This window comes from Mus pahari, chromosome 14, assembly GCF_900095145.1.
Source record: "Mus pahari chromosome 14, PAHARI_EIJ_v1.1, whole genome shotgun sequence".
Taxonomy (NCBI): Eukaryota; Metazoa; Chordata; class Mammalia; order Rodentia; family Muridae; genus Mus; species Mus pahari.
In genome coordinates, this window is record NC_034603.1 from 86709677 (window position 1) to 86724998 (window position 15322).

The following is a 15322-nucleotide window of genomic DNA, read 5'->3' on the forward strand; positions in this document are numbered from 1 at the left end:
ACACCTCCAGATGGTGCCACTCCCTGGTCCAAGAATATACAAACCATTACAGTCACTACAAGGTCTGTGTATGGACACCGTCACTCATGCCTAGGAGAGGAAAAGCATGGGCTCCTTCTAGCAGGGAGCAGTGGCTGCCTTGCCTCTTCACTTGGGGACAGGGTGGCCCTTGGTTGACATGGGACAGTATGGTAACTGGGGTGAAGTCAAAGGCCTCCCTGGGGCTATCCACTGCACTGGGGGTGTGTGTGTGTGACACATGTCAGAATAAAGACACAGCTCAAATAAACTCTTGGGCCTCAGGCAAGACTGAGTCCTTCTTTTTGTTGCTTAAGGAGCCCAGGCGATAGCCCAGCTTGTGGGCCTCTGGCGTTCTACCCATTTTGGAGTGAGGCAGTCTAGTAAATGTGCAGAAGGAACACATTCCAGGAAAGCAGGACCTGGCCTTCGGTGTCGGCTCGTTCAGCCACTTACCGGATGAGTAGTCTTCAGGGGCCTACTGCGTGCCAGGAACTCTTCTGAACCCTGGAGACAGAGCGAGGTTTCTGGCTATTTTTTGTTGTAATTGATGGATAGAATTTTCTTGGTTTTAAGTTTCTCTTTGGAGTACTTCCTTTAAGACATGAGCATCCAGTGCCTGTAATCATCAGAGGGTGTCTATAAGGCAGAATTTGGATGGTCTGAAGATGGACTCCAATGGCTTAGCGTTCCCTAGATCATGATTTTGTAGGGTACTAGAGGAAGTCCTTTGACTCTTTACCAGCCTCTATTTTGAGTAAAAAGGTGAAGAGATGACGCAATAGGTGCGCTCAGGTTCACAGTGAAGCCGGCAGCAAGTTGGAGCAGTGGGAGGCAGGGCTTCAGCTCGGCTCCAGGTAGGATATGAATCAGACAGAGGCGGAGAGGCACTCAGTGGAATGCCAGGCACACTGCGGCGAGCACCAGTCAGATGGGTGAGTGAGTTATCACAGGATGGGGTGTTGCTGGCTCAACGGGGCTAGGCCGGGGAGGGTCTCAACGCCAGGTAGGAAGCTGGCCAGGAGCAGAGGGGTCGGCGCCCACTTCTCTGCACCTCCTGCTGATTCGACATCTAGATCTTTCTGGCCCTGAGGGTCTCTCACCGCTGTCTCTCCTGGAGCTCATGGCAGTGGAGAGGGGCCTCCTGGGATAGGAGCAGGGTCTTCCTCCTGCGCGGAAGGAAGAAAACGGAAGACACGAAGCTGCTTCGACGTCTGGAAGAAGCTAGAGAGACAAGGAAGTGAGATCCTGCTTGGTGGTGTCTCTACACCCTCAAGTCCTCTCCTGGGGGACAACTTCTATGTCCCCACACTGACTGGAAACAGCTCCACAGTAAGAACCTGTAGATGCCTGGCAACAAGCCAGCCTCAGGCACCCCACCCACTTTCTCCAGGTCCCTCCTTAATTCTCTTTGCCATTCTATGGCAATAGTGAGACACCTCCCCCCCCCCGCCCTAGCCCACTATGTCCATTCTTGCCATGGATAGTCACCAAGTGCTGTCCACTGGGTGGACATAGAATGGTGCTGGTCACGTCAGGTGGTACAGGGAGGGCCTGCCACTGCCGCTCTGCTACCTCAAGGAGGAAGTGGGCTGAATGAGAGGGAACTTTGGGGTGTAAGGAGCTTCAGAGGCTCAGTCCCCCCTCACCACCACCACCATTCTCCCAGGCTCATCCTCAAAAGGAAGGTCGGAGCTCCCAACTTCTGATTCTCTGACCTTAGCTGCAGGTACATACTCTAGATGGACTCACACCCTCCTGAAAGTGTGCTCAGGGGACACGGTGTCCATGCCCATGACCAGTGGCTTGGAGTACCGTGTCTCTCCCGCCTCAGCAAACCCCTGGGGACTGAAAAGTTCCACATGATCATGGAAAATTCCACAGGGGTGAGCTCTGACTGCCCCAGGATGTCCATGGGCCCGCTTACCCTGACAGCTCCCTCCATCCCTACTCTCCCACGCCTCATCCATCGCCCGCCCACATCCCTCCTCAACCGAGCCCTCACCAGCCTCAGGCCTGCCCTGGCAAACCCAGCCAAAGAGGGGGCATCTGGTGAACACGCAGCAGCTGCTGGTCCAGGCTAGGTCCCTGCAGAGGCAACACTTAAGTGCAGTTCTAAAGCGGGAGGAAGAACTGTTCAGGCATCTGAGAAGTCTCTGAGGATGGCAGGCGGCTTGGGAATAGCCAGGGTGGATGAGCAGGTGCTGAGGGTTCAGATCCAGTGGCCAGCAGAGCTTCACTGTAAACCATATGCAGAGGTTCAGACCACGCTACGGCCCTGTGGAGGGAGGCCTGATCATCCCTGGGTGGGGTGGTGATCAGGAATCAAGGTGGAGAGAGAGCATCCAAGATTACGCCATCTAGAGAACCAGGACCTCACCCTGAATTACAAGGATGATCAACACTTAGCTCATGGCTCTCTCCACCATCTCCCCTTCACAAACCTTTGGGCAAGCCTAGGCCCTTGAACCTATCTACTTAACCTTTTTAAAAGTTATTCATTTCTGAGACAAGGTCTCACTATACATCTATTGCTGGCCTGGAACAGAACTGAGTATGTAGAGTAGGCTGGGCTTAAACTCACAGAAATCTACAGGCTTCTGTTTTCCAAGAACTGGGATTACATGTGCTCCCCCTATGCCTGCCCTGTCTCCTTATTCTCCCAGTAGGCACCTGACATCCATAACAAGGTAACCTTAGCCCTTTGCCAGCTCCTCGAGCATCCTAGGGTGGAGGCCAAGGGTGGTCTTGTCTGGGCCTGCAAGTTAGCAGTAGCTTTGGGTGTCCACAGAGGCTGGCCTGGGCACAGGCTCAGAGATGAGTATATATATAGGCTGTACCTGGAGGCCTGTATACTCTCCACTGTGCTTGCTCTAGTCTCAAAGCCTTGGGCAAGTCACTGCAACTTGGGAGCCTTGACTTCTTAACTCTGAAAGGTGCCTTCTCCACCTCCTGGGCAGAGGAGCCAACTAAAGGCATAATGACTTAGTTGAAAAGGCTGGTGTGCAGGGTGCTGTCTCAGGGGACAGGGCCAAGGAGGGGCCTGCCCTCCCTCTGTTCTGGATGTGCCTCCTGACCCAAGCCTGCCTGATCTCCTGGGAGATCTCTTGCAGGATCCGTACCTGCAGAGGCCAGGATGATTCTCCTTCCAGGCTATGTTGTCCTGGGTGGCCTGGGAACACCTGATGGGAGAGGAAGAGCTGGCCACAGCACCTCTGGCCACAGCTGGGAGAACAGGAAGCAGGTCAGAGACCTGGCCATCCATCGGGATGCTCGCTCTCTCATGGCGAGACTCTGGGTACTGTGCACCTTTAGACCTGGGTATGGATTCTGCCCGTCCGTTGGGGAGGAGCCAGAGGAGCATTAGGATGCCCAGCTGGAAGCACTAGGCCCCACCCATCCCTCCCATGGCCCCTTTGAGGAGAGGGTGCTTGGGAGTGCAAGGGGGGGAGACAGGAGCCAAGCACATGGCTGGTGGGAAATGCTGCATTTTACTGCAGTATCTGCGAGGAGTCTTAAATACTCATCTATCTGTGCTCGCTCTCTCTCCCTCCCTCTCATTCTTGCCCTCCCCCCTCAAGTACACATCTCTCCCTTTATCATTTTGCCTGTCTGCATACATATTATCTCTTTTTCTCTCCTGCCTCCTCGATCCCTCCTGGCCCTCTCTTTCCTCTACGCCCTGGGCATCTCACGGCTCTCGTATTTGCTTCTGTGAAGTCATTGCCTTCTTCCTGTGACTGCCATTGGAACTGACAACAATGAAAAGTGCCTGTTTTACACCCACTGGCCCAGCAGCTCTACAGAGGCGCAGAGCCTTTGATGCCAATAATTAATTTGGCTCCATATTGCATAACATCCTAAAAAGCTTTCCGGGGTGAGCTCCTGCGGGCCGGACACTGCAGCCTCATCAATATTGCACCACACCGGGCACTACTCTTGTGTGGTTTCATTAAAAATTTAATTTGTGGTTTAAATCTACAGCGTTCGCCTTAAAAGGATGGGAGGGGGGAGATAAAGGGAGGGACGGCTTTTCGGCTATTCGGATGGGGCGGGGCGAGTAGGTCTAGGAGAGAGGAATCCCATGCCCCAGGGGAGGGGGCCTTCCTGGCTGGCGGGAGGGGCTACCCCCATCTCATTGGCAAATCTGCTGCTTGCTGTCTGCTGCTGCCTGCGGCAGGCAGAGTGATCAGGCCATTCATAGAAAATATTTCTTCACAGTCCTTTCTATTTTTTTTCTTTCTTTCACGAGAGGGCTGCTCCCGGGAACCCAGACTCTGAGGAGGGGCCAAGTAACAGGGATGTCTATTTCTCCCTTGGAGATTGTGTCCTCTGTGACCCTATAGAACTAAGGGCAGAGCCTCAGCCTTGTTCCTGCCCCCAACTCCCGCTCCCTGCCCCCTGCCCCCTGCCCCCTGCCCTCCACCCTGGCTGTGAGCCTGCCCCTGAAAGGTTCTTTGCCTCTGAGTTCAGGGCACCCCACCAAAGACAGTGGTAGCTCGGCCTATGAGCACCATCACTCAGGCCATAGGTGGGCATGGTGGGCATAGGTGGGCATAGATGATGGAGGAGAGCAGGAGACACCCCCCCGCTGGAAAATGCTGGTGTCTGGAGATCCACAGCAAGCTGTTCAGAGGCTGTGAGGTAGGCCTGTCTCCATTCAGTCTTTCGCCCTACCCTGATGGCAGCCCAGAGGCCCCCAACTCTGCTTGGCTCTGTTCTCTCTTCCAGTGAGGGACTCAGGTTCTGGGGGTGGGAGGGGCAAGCATAGGGGGACACTTGGGGACTTAATGAAGCTGTCTGGGCTCTACCCTGGGGACTCTCCTGTCCACTCAATTGTTTCCTTTCAGGGAAGCTGGGATTTGTACATCCCAGTCATCTTCTGATATTGTTCCAGAGTGATTAAGTTAAGCCTCCTGGGGCCAGCTGGAGAGAGGACAAATTGCTTTGCAGAATTGATCTGCTGCTGAAGCGTTTAGCAGCCCACCCGCCCTCAGCTGTGCCCACCTTTGGAGGCCACTGTGTGAGGGCCCTTCCTTCCCCTCACTTTCCTTCCCCTCCCACCCCACCCCCTTCCCTCACTGTCTCACACAAAGGCTCTTATTGGCACTTGACTCCTGTCTCTTGTCACGTAACACAACCAGGCAGGGACACAGGCAGCCCTGGCCTTGGTACATGCTCCCTGCCCACAGTCTCAGCCTGAACAGACACCAGATGACAGACAACAGAGGGCTGGGATTGGGTAAGGCATGGAAGGAAACACAGAGTGGGGGTGCCAAACTAGCCCTGGTGGGGTGGCAGAGGGGTGTCTTGGCTTCTGTCCACAAGTCCTCTACTCCTTCCTAGTCAACAGGACAAGGCACACTGGTTTTGTCTGTGCTGTTCTTAGAACATTGTGTGAGTTGGGATGATGGGAGTGGGGTGGGTGAGGGGGTGGAGCCCTTGGATTCACAGTTGAAGCTGGGCTACTAGGGAGTGAGCACGTGCCAGGCCAGTGGATCCTTCTAGATGTAAGAGCTACATCTTGGTAATGAAGGAGTTGGTCCTTGTGGATGAATCCTGGTGAGATAGCACCCTGAGGCATGAGCATGCTCTCCTGAGGAGGAACCATGACTCTGGGGCTGTGGGTGCAGCAGGCCTGGGTGTCTGCTTCTCCTTGTGCTCCAGCTTTGAGCTGTGCATATCTCCCAGGCTGGGGCCCACCCTGCTCACCTGCCCTGTGTCCTCAGACAAACCCACAAGATTCTTAGATTGTTGCTGGTGGACAGAAGTAAACATAGCTGTCTTGGTTGTTCCCGCCTCTGAGGGCTCCAGCAGCCCTGGAGAGTTCAGTTTCGATTCTCATCCTCAAAAGGCCAATGAAAGAGTCAAGCAACATGAAATGCAGGGGGATTTATTCGCTGTACCCACGTCGGGAAGAGGAACAAATTGTTCAGCTGCGCTCCAGTGCTCCCTGCCCAAGTCTGCCGGTGGGTTTTGGACATGAGGCTTAGGTTTGAATAGAAGGCAGGAAGGAGGTGTGCAGAGCTGAGAGGTCTGGGTCCAGGTGTAGCCCCGCCCAGCACTGATGGTTGTGGTCTCTTGCAAAGTTGTCTGACAAGTTGTCAGAACTGTAAAGAATCACCTGGCTGTCCTGGAGCTCACTCTGTAGACCAGGCTGGCCTCGAACTCAGAAATCTGCCTGCCTCTGCCTCCCAAGTGCTGGGATTAAAGGCGTGCACCACCACTGCCCAGCTAAGAATCACTTTCAAGTGACAAGATCTCCCTCTCCCTTTCCTGCCCAAAACTTCCTAGGGAAACCCCAACTTCTTGAAGACCATTGTTTCAACAGTCTGGGAACCAAATGGAGCCGGACTAGAAGGTCTTCTGTCTTCATTCAGCCAAGGTGCTCACTCACAGCATGGGGTTCTCAGGCAGGCAAGCAGGCAATAGCCGTCCCAGGCTCCACAGGCTGCTCCGTGGCTCCTAAGGGACAAGAAGGAAGAGGATGCTCAGAGCAGCTGCACTGTGGGTCATTGCACACTAGCACCTCTGGTTTTTTGTTTTGTTTGTTTTGAGGCAGGGTCTTACTGTGTAGCCCTGGCTGAACTGTGGCCATATTTTTTACTCTCTCTCTCTCTCTCTCTCTCTCTCTCTCTCTCTCTCTCTCTCTCTCTTACAACTTAAACTCTGTATTAGCTGCCTCCGCCATTTTTAAGTTCACTGTCAGGGAGAGCAAGTCCAGTTCCATTGCTGTGCAGCCACTGCCTCCGTTCACCTCCGGAACATTTCTGTCATCCCAACCCCAGCCCCCAGGATCCTCCATTCTTCCACCCAGGTCTGTAATGCTCACTGCTTCGGGGACTGTGCTGCACAGCCACTTAGCACAAGCCCTTGCCAGTGCCTTTTAACCCAGTACAAATCCTGGTGGGCGGGTCAGCCGTGGCTGTGACTGCAGAGGCTAATGGCCATCGTTTGCTTCGTCAAGGTGTGTACTATAAAGCAGACATGCTGGTCCACACAGTCTAATGGCTTTGTCCAGATGCAGATGCTGAGGTTCAGGAGTTTAACCTGGATCTCGGCCTCCTCCCATCTGAGTCTCCTGGCTCCTGGAGCCAGACTCTCCTGCCCAGCCTTTCTGAGTGTATTCACCGTCAATATTCAGATCTGATTTCTGAATGCTATCTGAAAGGGCTGAGCTGTCACGGGGACACAGAGAGGTGCCCACTGCTGCTTAGAAAGTGTTCTGACACTCCGAAGGCAAGCAGGTGGATCTTTCCTACGTGGCCGGGACTCCAACTCGATTTTGTTTTGTTTTGTTTTGTTTTTGTTTTTCGAGACAGGGTTTCTCTGTATAGCCCTGGCTGTCCTGGAACTCTCTGCATTATTTAGGGTTTTGTGGGGGCTCCATGATGTAGCTGGTCAAATCATCTCTGTGGTTAATTTAGTCTCTAGTTCTTCCGTGGCTTTGGATGTCGCTGCAATACAAATGACTCTGGCCAGGGCAGTTCACATCTTCTAGGTGGCTTTCTCTTTTCCTTGTGATGACGCGACTGGGTCACTAAGGAGTCACCCACTGACTACATGACCTAGCAGAGAATAAGAAGGTGATTTTGTCATTATGGGCAGCTGGTCTCAGGTTTTTGTGTCAGACAGTCAGGCTGTGGCAGCCAGGATCCGAACAGATAAGGACCCTGGACACAGCTCCTGCTGGTTCCCAGCTTCTGTTTGGTCTTCCAGGTCACAGATGCCTCTCTAACGAGGTCCTGTGTAAGCCAGCCCCAGGTGGCTTTTGTTCCGCCAGCTTCAATGGCCCGGGAGAGGAAGCCATTCAAGCTATTACCATCTTGCATATCAGAGCTAGAAAACCAGGCAAAGGAAAAGCCACAGGATTGTTTGTATGGTGTGTGGAAGGAACAAGGACTCCTCCCCGGTACCTGACGTTTAAGAGCTACTTGTAGCAGTGCATCTTTTAATCTCAGCCCTTGGGAGGCAGAGGCAGGTGGATGTATCTCTGTGTGTGAGTTTGAGGCCAGCCTGGTCTACATAGCAAGTTCCAGGCAGCCAGAGTTACCCAGTGAACTCTGTCTTTAAAACAAAGCAGAAGGCTAAGAGGGCATTGCGCCCTCTCCCAAGCCTTGGTTTGAGTCCTGACAGATTCTCTGCTGTGAGTCCATGTGCCCTCTCATGTCTGAATGTCAGTGAGCACAGGACAGGCAGAAGCCCGGTCCACTGTTACACGAGATGGACTCTCAGCCTGCCTTGATTGGCCCATCCACAATGCCCACACGGTACCGCGGCCACAGCACACAGCAGCTTGAGCTTATACCACCCATTCAGTCCTCACAGACCACCCCCCAAAGCCCCCGGCTGCCTTCCTGCCCTCTCAGAGGTGTCTCCACAGAGCTAAGCAGAGGCTCTCAGTCTCCAGCTTCCAGGATTCCTGTGGTCAAGACCCTGACTGCTTTCCATTGTTTCTGGATTGTTTTGCTGCTGGGGAGCCTCAAGCCTCTCCACAGAGGGACATAAATAAAGGCAATAACTTGGCCATCCGGAGGCTTTGCGCAGCATTTTCACCCCAGCACCTTGGCACACTGCAAGGCAGCCCTCAGCCAAGACGGGGAAGGACAGGGAATCTCCATCTCTAGGTCAGGCGCCTCTGTGCTCTGCAGCTGGGGCCAGGTGCTGAGTGGGGCGGCTGACCCCTGGGATATAACAGACCGAGGGAGGAAGTTAAGAGGTGAAGTGACTGCCAAGTGCTGTACCCCACACCCTCTTCCCTCCAACCTCTGCCAGGTACAGTCATGCTGACAGGACACTCAAGGTAAATCCCAGGGCCCAGGAAGGTGGTATCCTTTAGGGTGAGCTGCTGAAGACGTCACTACTCAGTCCCAGTGAATGAGGTGGAGATGCCAATGGCCTCAGCTCCTGGGATCTGCTCTCAGAGCCACCAACACCCAAGGCCTCATCTGGGTCCTGTCAGGATTGTCCCTTGTCAGCAGTGGGGTCCCCATGTGCAGAGGATTGCTCCTACCCGAGTTCAGGTGCCCATGCGGGACCTGGGAGGGCATGGGGAAATGCGATACCGATCCAGGAGGAATATCTTCTGCTTTTCGGTAGCAGGGATAGCTGAGAGGCACCTCATTACAAGCAACTGAAACTGTGCAGGCATTCACTGAAGACCCTCGGCTGTGACCCTGTAGCTCTCAATAGGGTGTTGTGCTTTGGGCATTGCCCAGGAGGTTACAGGGAACCTGTGAGCTTCAGGAAAGGCAGGCAGGACAGCGATCTGGAAGCACCCACAGGAAGCTACAGAGGAGGAAAGAGGACAATTCAGTCAGGAATCTGCAGGACAGAGTGAGGAGCTGTGAAGGGAGGCGAGGGGCCATGGAGGAGGGCTCTCTAGGGGACAGTCACACTTAGGACCATGGGGACAATACCCCCTGTCCTTGGGTTTGCTCCAGCTGTGTGTTCTGCAGGAAGAGAGCAGGGAGAAGCAGGGTTGGGGCAGCACAGGAGATGGCGTGCTGCACCTTTTCCTGCTGCCTGCTGTCCAATCAGAGTCAGTCTGAGGCTCCGGGGCACAAGAGCCAGGTCAGGGTGAACAGAGTCAGCCAGGCACTCTGACCCAGTCACCTTCCCTGAAGCCAGAAGACTCTCAGCTCCCTTCACAGTGGTGCATAATTGGGTTTTACACACGCCTTCGGGCTGACCTACATGTTCCAGTACCCATCTTCCTTGCCTGAGTGTGCGCAGAATGGTCTGAGACCTCCAGATCTCCCAACCTTGTCAACCACCCAGGTTTCACTCAGCAAGGTCAAGCTGGCATGGAGAAGTTAAGTCAGAGCCTGTGTGAGCACTGAATGGACGCCGTGTCCCTGGTGTGAGTGAGGGAGGAGGAACAGGGGTCTCTGGCCATGAGCTCTTCATTTGCAGGCTGGCGATGCAAGATGCAGAGGCTCTTACAGAGGGTGCCTCCGGCACCAGATGAGACCGTGTGTCTGCCCATCCCCTGCCCTCTGGCCAACAGGGTAGAAAGACAAGGAGCACAGGCTCTTCAGTTCAGCAGTGTTTGGGAGAAACAAGCTACTGGGGGGGTGGGGGGGCGTGTCCCAATTTCAGCCAAAAACTAGGGCCCTGCCCTAGGTCCCTGATGTTTGAGGGCACAGGATCCTTCATCAGCCTGACCCCAGCATGTTCCTTCCTCAGCTCAGTCCGTGCAGGGGCCTCCTTCTGGTTCCAGGGGAACAGATGCTCATTAGATTTGTACGCAGACATTTCAGGCGTGAAGGAAGATAGGGTTCCAAACCTTGTCCCTTAGCAGGTCGTCCCTCTGGCACCTTCCCCAGCTGTCTTCCCTATCTCGATGGGTAAGGAGGTGTGTGCTTTTTAGGGTTCTGACAGATCCCGGCTTGTTTTTCAAGACCTTGTCAGCAGAAGCCCGCCAGGGAAGCAGGTGCTCCTAATAGAGATGGCTCTCCCCATTCTACACAGGCTGAGGCCTCCTAGGAGGACTTCTGGCCATCCGGGTCTTTGTAAGAGAGGGAGCCTCCACAGGGCTGGAAGGGGATGGAGGTGAGTCTGTGTTAAAAGTGAGCAGAGTGGGCTGACTAAGGAAGGACCTTGGGAGATCCCATGGGTGACATGAAGCTGCTGTCCCTCCCCCGCAGCCCCCAAACCCCTTGCCCTCCCCCCGGCCGGCCCCAGGTTCTGTCTGTAGATGTGCCTCTGCCGTGTTTCACTCTCTCACCGCACAGACGCATGAGGTCTGCCCTGCAAGGCTGTATGAATAATAGAACTGAAATCAGCCCCAGTTAAAAATAGATCTTCTTCTTAATAAATATTTCAGGGACCGTCTTTAGGATACACAGATCCCCTGACTGAGGAGCTAAGGCAAACCCTGTTATCGAACCCAAGGAACGGAGGAAAGGCTGAGGGCCAGCTCAGCCATTGTGTGGGGCGTTGAGGCTCCTGCCTCACATCCGCCCACACGCAGTGACGTGCGCAGCAGACAGCGCACACAGAGGCAGCCGAGTGCGTGGCCAGGAGCGGCTAAGGAGCTTTGGAGCATGTTAGTCACCTGTGAATTGTATGGCGGCAAATCAATTACAAAATGCTCTCAGCTGGTGAGAGTTGGAGTTCAGAAAAGTCAAAAGCTGATTCCTATGTGCCTGCTGTGTGGGTAAGACTTCCACCAGGAGCGGAAGCCGGGGGCTTGGGAACCCCAGTGGACAGAGAGAGAATCTGGGTTGGGAGGCGGAGGCCGTTGGAATTTAAAACGCTGGCCCATTTCAGAAAACTTTGCAAACAGAAAACAATCTTGAAGGTCTGCACTAATTAGGAAGTATGAGCTAAACAAGCCGGGTGATCTTGAATAATTTATGGAAACGTCACAAAGTCTTGACTCCCTGTGCTTGACACAAGCTAGAGTCCTTTGAGAAGAGGGAAACTCTATTGAGAAAACGTCCCCACCAGTTTGGCCTGTAGTTGATGTGGGAGAGGCCAGCCCATTGTGGGTGGTGCTACACTGGGTAGGTGGTCCTGGGGTGTCAAGTCAGGACTCCTCATGGCCTCTACAACTGTTCCTGCCTCTGAATTCCTACCCAGTTTGAGTTCCTTCCCTGACTTCCTTCAGTAGTAGGGTGTGACCTGAGAGTTTTAAGATGAACTTAACCTTCCCTGCTCCTCCCCCTTGTTTATGGTTATGGTGTTTTACAATAAGACAGAAAGCCTGACTAAGATACCCTCCTCCAATAAGCTTCCCCTGGAAGATGGGCAGGCAGGAAGTACTGGAGGTTCCCCAGGACGCCCACCACTTCACAACAATCCTCACTTGGACCTCCAGAGGAAGGGTGGGAGAGTGCCTGTTTGACGGATGGACAGACTGGCAGAAGATGTTTGTCTGTCATATCAGCAAGGCTGTAGCAGATATTGTCACTCTGACAAGAATAAGAGGGGCGCTAGAAAGCAGGCCAAGCAAGACAAAGAGCCATAAACAAGCCTAGGGGCAATGCCAAATAAAAATAATAAAAATAAAAATAAGAAGGACCGAAGGTGAAGTTCAGGCCAACAGGACGAACTCTACAAAAAGCTACACAAAGCTATGACGTATGACAAACTCTGTAAGGAAATTCCCAACTATGATAAGCTTATTATTCGAGCTGGGGTCTCTGAGAGACTGAAGACTCAATTCCTCAGCCAGGGAGATGGGGATGAGTGGGTAGATGGGTGATAGGTGGGCATTGGGAGATGGATGCCTGATTAGCTAAATTGATGGATAGATGAATGGTGTATGTCTGGGTCAGTGGGTAGATGGATGGATGGATGGTAGGTAGAAGGTGGATGGATCCATGTGTGGTGGGTGGATGACTGGTGGATGGGCAGTGTGGTGGTTTGTATTTGCTTGGCCCAGGAAGTGCCACTACTAGGAGGTGTGTTGAAGGAAGTGTGTCACTGTGAGCAGGGGCTTTGAGACCCTCCTCCTAACCTCATGGGAGCCAGTCTTCTCCTATTTGCCTTCTGAACAAAATATAGAACTCTCAGCTCCACCAGTGCCATGATGTTGCCATGCTTCACAGTGTGATTATGGGCTGAATCTCAGAACCAGTAAGCCAGTCCCAATTAAATGTTGTCCTTTATAAGAGTTGTCTTGGTCGTGGTAGTGTTGACAGCAGTAAAACCCTAACTAAGACAGATAGAAGTTAATAGAGGGATGATGGGTGGATGGGTGATAAGCAGGTGTATAGGTAGCCAGGCCAAATGGGAAGATAGATGGATGGATGGATGGATGAGTAGATGGATGGATGGATGGATGGATGGATAGATGGATGGATGGGTAGATGGGCGGGTAGTGGGTATATGGGTAGATAGGTGAATGAATGGATGGGTAGATAGATGGGTGGACTGATGGGTGGGTGAGTGGATGGGTGGATGTATGGATGGGATGGGTAGATGGGTGTATGGATGAGTTAACGGATGGGTAAATTGATAGATGGGGTGAGTATGTAGGTAGGTCAATGGATGTATGAATATGTGGATAATGTGTGGGTGAGTGGTGGATAAATGGATAGATGGTGGGTAGATGGGTCAGTGGTGGAAAGATGGGTAGATTAAAGGATGAGTGGGTGGCTAGGTAAATGAGTAGGTGACTATGTAGATGACTGGGTAGATGTACAGATGGTGTACAGAGAAGGTGAGTGAGTAGAAAAATCCTTGATGGAAGGATGGATGGATGGACAGATGGATGGATGGGTAGACAAATTGATGGATGGGTAGGTGGATGATTGGGTGGATGAATGGACAGATGGATGGATGGGTAGACAAATTGATGGATGGGTAGGTGGATGATTGGGTGGATGAATGGACAGATGGATGGATGGGTGGGTGGATGGATGGATATGTGAATAGATGGATGGGTGGGTGGGTGAGTGGGTGGATGGATGGATGGGTAAATGGGTGTTAAAGAAACATAAGACTCCAAATGGAGACTTGCTCACAGAATAAGATGTGAGGTCACTCTTACTCTAGGGTCGTGTCTATAATGTAACATGCACTCTCGAGGTCACTCTTACTCTAGTGGTCGTGTCTATAGTGTCACATGCACTCTCGACTTCAGCTCTCCCTGTCCTCATATTCTAGGTTATTGATCCTGCAAAGACTGAACTTGTGGAGAAAAAGAGGAGTTAGGGGACCAGGTTTATGGAGAACAGACAGGAGCAGGCCAAAGAGGAGATGGCCAGAGTCTCTGAAGACAGACTGGGTCATAGTTACCCTTCTGTTGCCGTGAATAGACATGTGACTGATTGAGGCAACATAAAGAAAAAGGAACTTATTGGGGATTACAGTTTTAGAGGGTGAGTCTGTGACCATCATGGCAGGGAGTGTGGTGGCAGGGAGAGAGGCATGATGTTAGCTGAGAGCTTATATCCTGCATGAGAAGGAGAAGGAAGAGGAAGAGGAGGAGGAGGATCAGGAGGAGGAGGAGCAGGAGGAGGAGCAGGAGGAGGAGCAGGAGGAGGAGCAGGAGGAGGAGGAGGAAGATGCGGCACTAAAACACTAGCATGCCTTCTCCAAAAAGGCCATACCTCCTAATCCTTCCAAAACAGTTTCACCAACTGTGAGCCAAGCATACCCATATAAGACCCTATGGAGGCCATTCTCATTAAAATACAATTAGTGAGCTAGGAGCAGCTCAGGATGCACATAAAACAAAGGTGGATGTTTGAAACTTAGGAAAACGTAAACCATCTATCCACACGTGTCTTCTCATCTTCTCAGCACGTACCGAGGCTCTCATCATCGGATGGGGTGAGGAAAACAAAAGAAATTCAAAGACAGAAAATGACAGAGAGGATATTGAAAACTGACACTACTATATCTACATTTAGTTTAGGGTTTTGTTTTGTTTTGTTTTTTTTTTTCTTTTTGGAAGGTGTATGTAAGAGAAAAAATCATGAAATGCTTTCATTTCTCTGTGATTGAGCAAACTCTTAAAATATTAAAGTATTGATTAATAATTGATTAGAACTAACCTCACTGGAGCCAATCAACCATTTGGCAGGATCATTTTAAACTTTTAGGGGCTTTTATCCCCCCTGGCTTCTAACCTTCCTCTTGTCTGATTCATTCAGGGCTGAGCAACGCTTCAGTCTGTTGGATGTGTGATGTCACACTGTCCCTATAGAACTGTGAGGTGGCAGCTTGGAGGTGGATTAAAAACAAAGGGGAGCCCCAGCAAGCGCAGGGGATGGTGAAAGGAGGTGGGAGGTCCACCGCACTGGCCTTGATGTTAGGAGTTAGGGAGAGTGGCCGGCTTTGTGTCTCGCAGCCCCATTTAGGTCAGGCTTTGCCCTGAGATGGCAGTTATGCCTGCCCGTCTGCCTGCCTGGATGATAATTATGGCTGGTGAAACTGTGGTGTGATTGGATTGGAGTATGGGCACAGCTGTCAGATGAGCTACGTCTACAGCCTGCCTGGTGAGTTACAAGATTTCTGCCCTCACACCTTCAATCCCAGCACTCAGGAGGCAGAGGCAGGTAGATCTCTGTGAGTTTGAGACCAGCCTGGTCTACAGAGCGAGTTCCAGGACAGCCGAGCGTACATAGAGAAACCGTGTCTCAAAAAAACAAAACAAACTCCTGTCCTCTCCCTGCCTCAGTGCTCTCCCTTAGAAGCTAGGGGTGAGACCATGTATTGACATTCTCCACAGTGACTGAGGTTAAGGCTCTAACAGCTCAGGGAGACTCTGAAGTGAGAAGCCACTGTTCAGAGGGTCTATACACACCATGAGGCCTCAGGCTCCAAAAATACCACTGGGAAAACTACA